Source organism: Centruroides sculpturatus, unplaced genomic scaffold (genome assembly GCF_000671375.1).
Source record: "Centruroides sculpturatus isolate CEXI.00-Female unplaced genomic scaffold, Cexi_2.0 scaffold1872, whole genome shotgun sequence".
NCBI lineage: Eukaryota > Metazoa > Arthropoda > Arachnida > Scorpiones > Buthidae > Centruroides > Centruroides sculpturatus.
In genome coordinates this window covers 66,156-73,114 of record NW_019386013.1, presented here as the reverse complement: position 1 = coordinate 73,114, position 6,959 = coordinate 66,156, and positions in this window count along the sequence as shown.

Below are 6,959 nucleotides of genomic sequence, written 5' to 3'. Positions count from 1 at the left end.
AAATGTGAGAAAACTGAATTTTAGCAATTAACTCTTAAGTGTTTGAATTGCTTGCATGCACTGAAACATCGATGTAACTATACTGAAAGCATACAAATTTTGCTATCTCATTAATCATCACTTTACAAATAGTTTTCAACAGATATTACAATAATTATGGAAGAATTTATATAAGCACAAATATTTATTACCAAATGTATCAACCTTGTGTATTTGTAAGTATTGTAACTATAAACAAAATGTATATTTTATTTTTTATTTACTAATGTTTGCCTAATATTAAATGTTATTGTAAATACAGTAACATTTTTGAATAATGGCCAGTGACAACAAAGTACATTATGGCCGACCAGTGGCCAAGCGGTTTTGTTCCTCAACACTGGGAGTTCGGTCTCGGGTTTTCTCCTTGCTAGGACGGGCTGGCAACGTGGAGTTTTCCGGGTTTTCTCCACGTCTGTAACGCCTGAATAGGGGCCAGTTACTATTAAAAGACCTCTCGGAAGGCATTATTTTTCCAGTATAAACAAATATATATACAGTAGAGCGTCGTTTATCCGAATCAATTGGGGACTGGGGTGGTTCGGATAACTTATTTTTCGGATAACTAATCATGTACGAAAAAATATATTAATTTATCCCATGTTGAAATTTTTTTTCTGTTGCATGTCGCTTTGCGTTGAACTTTCGTCCATGTTAAGCCTAACGAAGATTATTGTATCGTTAAAAATTATTTTTTTATTTTGTACAAACAAAATAAATATAGTGAAAAATATAAAAACAATAAAAAAATTATACTTCAGATGTTAAGTTAGTATCGAAAACGTAAAATATTTGAGTAGCCCAAGAAATAGCCGAAGATTGCAGCGCCACTACACTAGTGAAAATTTAAATTTGCCGACTGGAATGCTTTCGGATAACAGACGTTTCGGATAACCAGCTTTCGGATAAACGACGCTCTACTGTAATTACTAAATATGTCACATTGCAAATGCACATCACAACTTACTTCGGTGCATCATAGTCTAGTAGCTCTCACCTAACAAAAAAGACACGAAAAAATGTACAACATTGCTGTTCTTTGAAGTTCACGACATACTTGTTAATTGTTAAGTTAATTGTATGCGTTTTTCTTCATGAGAAAAATTCAATGGCCGCTAATTAGAGATGTATATTATTTGCAGGTTCAATTGTGTATGCTTTTTATGTCGATATAAAAAATATATATCTTAAAATTTTCTATATGTAATCCAGACATTAAGCCAATAAAATAATTATATTGGTGTTACGTTTCTGAACTTTTAATACTCTTAAATGAAAAATCAAAATTCTAGCAACAAGTTGCTTAACTTTTCCTGCATTTTTTGAAACTGAGTCTGTAGAGCTGTTATGATATTTTATTTAAAACTTTTTATATTTTTAATTATTATTAAACGATTTAATTTTGAAAGTAAAAACGAGTTTCATAAAGATCTGTCAATGCTAATAACAGGTGAAATCGTCAATAAGTCCAAGTTTATGCCTTATATCACAAGACTGTCACCTTCCATCCATCTTTTGAATCTTTCACAATCAAAATTTCGTCGCATTAATGCCCCTTAGTAAAACTACCGTGCAAAGTTTTGTTTCTTATTAATCCTATCCTGAGATATTAAACAAAATAGATGCCAACACACACACACTCTCAAACACATACGTATATGTCCAAGAAAATGTTTTCTCCTTTTTTTTGACTTTTTTCGGTTCAGTAGTGTAAAAACGTAAACATATGCAAAATACTTAAAAATCTAAATTTGATATCATATATTACCTTGTTACGTATACATAACAATGGAAAGTAATAAAATGGTTTCAAATTTGAACATTCAAACTTTTTCAAATCTTTAGGTTTAGAGACTCCTAAACCTAAAAGAATGTAAAAAGAGTGAAAATTTCGTGGTTATGTATGTACGTAAGCATGTGTATGTGTTCGCATTAATGTTTATTATGTTTAATATCTCACGATGGGAGTAATAATGAAGAAACACAATTAATGATGGTAGCTTGTGTATAAAGGGCATTGACATGCTTAAGTTTCGGTGTTTAAACGTCAAGAATATAGAGAAACAGTGGAATAAAACTAAACAATGATTTATTCGTTATTATTGTGTAAGATTTTTATATATAATACTCAATTCTGCCCTGAAAATTAGGTTTTTTGCCATTTTATGATAATTATATATTAACTTGTTTACAATAAAAATACATAACAGATGGCTCCTCAAACAACATTTTATTCAGTATGATCAAAAATATAAAAATTATTTAGATAAATTCTCATAATAGCCAGGAAATTACGAAATTCGTTGATACTTTTTATAACGCTTCACTATAGTGGCGAAGTGCATCTCTACACTCAAGACTCCACTTCATCTCTTCAAGTTGGTTTATCAAGTTAAACATAGCTTGAAATGTTCTAGATATAGGCCTGTTGGAAGTTCACCTTCACGCTCAAGACTATTCAGTGTGTACACTTTATTTACAAATTATACAGATTAAAGATATATGAATATAATGCTTTGTGCTCCAGGATGACCATATCGAAACGGTTAAGTCATTGAGATATCTCAGTCAGTGGATTGGCTCTATCTGCACTATTTGCCCGGTCTCAGAACTTACCCATACCAGAGCGTAATTTTCAGAGGAGTATGTACTCTCTCTCTTTCTCTCTCTCTCTCTTTATCTCTTTATTCTCACTAACCTTGCCAAGTGTCTGAGACCTTCGTGCTACCAGTCCTGAGTTTTTCTTTTATCCCTATATCTTGCTTGACACACAATTTAGTCTTTCTGGACAGGAACTTCCGAATAATTTTCTAACTGCAGTCTCATGAATTTTCTGATATATCTATACTTAACAGTTTGTAATCGATACAATTGTTCTTTCATTAACATTAACATCTGTTTATCATTAATACAATGAGCAATATTGCTTTGTGGAATTTTGATGATCACTTAACAGAGTTCTTCCTGTGCAGAGTGGTTGTAGTACAATAAATGAAACAATACATACAAATTTCATAAATTATGTAAAAATACTATTGATGTGCTACTTATTTATTCTATTTCTACAACATACTATACCTGATGATGATGATGACATATCAGAAAGCGAATTTGATGGATTTTTAGCTGCACCGTCAGCTAGTTATTTCAGGAAAGCAAATAATTTATGAACCTTTTTTAAACAAAATTATTAAATGGACATTTCACTTTTTGGATAATGCTGTTGCAACTTTTGAATTCTCGTTTATGCTGGCAATAGTTTTTCGTTCGCTTGAAAACATGGAAATTACTGTGAGATTCGGAAATTTTAAAAGATATTTTGCCTAATTATCGCAAAATTTTAACTTAACGTCTTAACGAGATCTTCAAACTAATATCGCCGGGAAAAGGGATTGAATGTCATCCTTATCGTCAACAACCGTTAAATGTTTATAATACTCCTTTGAAAACGTCAACTTTCACACATACAAACATGGTTGATCTAATGTTGCATGTATCAAAGAGTACAGTTGAAATTTGATTTCACCATCTTCTCATTGTCCCAGGAACACCCATGACTCTGCACCTGCCAAAAGCAATCTTCGTCTATGACAACACTTAATCATGTGACAATTTTCCCAGGACGATCTGAATATATAAGACCGATACACCTCTTCCTGGCAGTCTCTCTACGAACGATACATCTTGTGAACAGTCGCATAGTAACTCACGAACTTTATAATAGTTGGGCAGTAACTTTAAATTAGTGTAAAAAATTCCAAGAAAGGATACTTGTTCAAATCTCAAAAGTTTTTCTTTTTTTCAGACTTTTTCTGCCCTGTGTGCACTAAGAGGGCCTCTATATGCAAGCCATTATGGGTTCGGCAAGGCCCACAATGAGGCTGCTGGGTGGTGAGGGACGGGACATATCCAAACAGACCACCCCCGTAAAATTCCTGGGGATTTTTCGACTTGTTCGAATTCGAACCCAGGTCCCCCAGAGCGGTAGGCTGCTACCTTGACTGCTCGGCCATCCGGCTGAAAATCTCAGATGTAATAGAAAAGAGGTTTGATATCGAAACCACCCTTCTTGGTCCCTGTAAACTGTACACTAAAGTTAGGAATCTAGTTAATGTACGAGATAGTTTAGTTTAGAAAGGTTATGTCTGAATTTTTTTTATGAAATTAATTGATTGTTATTCATTAAATTCTTTTTATTTTAATGAATAACAATTAAAATATCTTGTTAATGGTATCTGTTACTTGTATATCGCATGTGCCTTACCAACGACCCCTTTCACTCTCGTCCACTTTACCTGACAAACTGATCACGATCTCACAGGATTAAGAAAAACCGAAACGCGCCATCCACTGACACAGTGAGCAGTTTTTATTAAACTGTTGCCAGTAAACAGGTGAGATCTTGGCCTTACTCCCAGTTATTCAAACTACCATAATTTAGGAACTTTACCTGACAAATATAACTAGCAATTTGGAAAATTCAAAGGTTAAGCATCCCATGTTAGTTGTTATTTTCCATGGGAAATTTCAACTTTTCTATCTTTAATTATATAAACATATTTTATAATCAGAAAAAGTTCATGAAACTGCAAGTCACATATTCGTTATTTTGTTGTGAGTAAAAATGAGTGACAACATATTTTTAAAACAAAATATGGTTTTCTACATTTTACAATAAAAAACATATTTTAGACAATGAAATAGATGTAATATCATTTGGTCATTATACCTTTTAATTCTTACAGATGCTTTGATATCATTATTTTTCAATGTGGATATTTAAGAATATACAAGAAAAAACAAAATTCTGAAACTTACTTAATACATAGTGTTTGCAATAAAATATCCTTGTCTCAAACAGGCTGGAAATAAAGCAGCATTGTTAAAATTACCACAGAATGAAAGATGTGAATGTAAATATTTTGTGGTATATAATAAGATAACAATACCATTGTGAAATAAAAATTATATAAAATGTAATTTTATTAATTAAAATAAATAAATACTTTTAGAAATTGTAATAAAAAACGTTAATCATTGTTGTATTTTTGTAAAATCACTATTGTATCTTCTATTTTATGAAAAATTAAATATACTGGAAAAAAGAAATTCAAAGAAGAAAATTTAAAAATATACCCCAAAGTGTATCGAAAAACTACTACTTATACTATTCAAAAACAGTGAAAACAAAATACAAGTTTCTCCCATTTAATTTGTTGTAATACGAAGAGAGTAGAAAAACCAAAATCAATATGGGATGAATAGGTCTGTATCAAATTTCTGTTTACAAAATATCGCGTTTTTATATATATACCATATCATATTTTCTGAGGTTTATTCTCAGTTCAAATGATTAAAACTCTAGAACTGTGAAAGTTGCATTATGTTTTATTTGGTTAATGTTTAGTGTACAGTACATATAACAATATAGTACATCCATATATATATATATATTTTATTTAATATCGACATTAGTAGCATATACAATCGAACAAACAATAATGGCCACCGAACATAATAGTCACCTGTAAATAAATTCCTAGTAACTAACCAGTAAATAAGAAACTGCCATCAAACAATTGTCATGTTACATTGCTGTCAGTAACCATTGTACAGAGATTTTACTGTGTTTTCAATTAAAATTTTATTAGATTATACACTTTAAAATAAACTACAATTGTAGCATGCATTTCTATTTAGAGTAACAATATTTGAGACTATTTTTTACGTCCAAGCTTTATACAATTGCTAATAAATAGTTGGGCTTACATATATTATTTAAAAATTTTATATTATTATTATAATATTTGATAAAGTGGATTTAATGAATGATGTATGATTTATGAGTTACTGTAAAATTTGCTTTAAAATCTGTGAATGATGCAGAGCTTTTATTTTTCTGTAAGTTTACTCTGACTGTATAAACAGTCTAAGATTATACAGTTTAAAGCTCTAATTTATTAAGATTACGTTGCTGTTCATTGATATTAGAAGAGTATAAATATTCTGAAGCATCTGTAAAAGTGAGTTCTACTGAAAACGTTTTTCACATCGTAAAATACAATTTTATATTTTCCTAGTAAATTCTGAATATTTTATTCTTTATGATACTTTGTCATAGACTATAGAGTGCACGAATAAATAATAACTTTGGAAAATCAGTACATGATCCTGTAGGAAATAATCTGTTATCTCAATTATTTGGCACACAATATATTGTGATCTATCATATGCTTTTGTGTTTCGTGAAAAGATTAATCATATGAAATATTTCTGTATTCCGTTTAACTTAGTTTTCTTTTTGTGAATAACTCTGCATTTCAGTTCATTGCAAAGAACAATTAGTCGTGTCGTCCATTGCCTTTAGGCGAACTTAAGCCTATATATATTAGAAAATATGATAGGTATAGCGCATTTTTCGCTAATCCGACCATTCCGACTCAGTGGCAGATATAGTTGGATTAGTGAAATTCTAATGTGTATGTCTTAGTTCGGATTTCTTCACTAATATCATTTTTTTCCATATAATTGATGTTAAGTTTTCGTACATTATATTTTATAATTACCTTTGATAAAACTGATGTAAATATTATGATCAAAATTAAAAGTTTTCAGTTCTCATATTTAAATTTATAAGAGTTTTAACCACTATCTATATAACAGCATATGAAAAATTAAAAAAGTGTTCAAAGTGATGGATGAACAATTTTTTTCTTCAAATCTTACCAAATACATATATCATGGGCATTGCCATGAGTAATTTACGTGCAATTTGATTGTGTATTGTTGAACGTTGCTGTTTTTGTATTTTGTAAGTAATATTGTTTGAAATAGTAAAATATAATGAAAAAATTGAAAAAATAGGAAACAGATTTAGCAACTAGATTAATATTACATAAATTTAGAAATGCGTTTGAAAA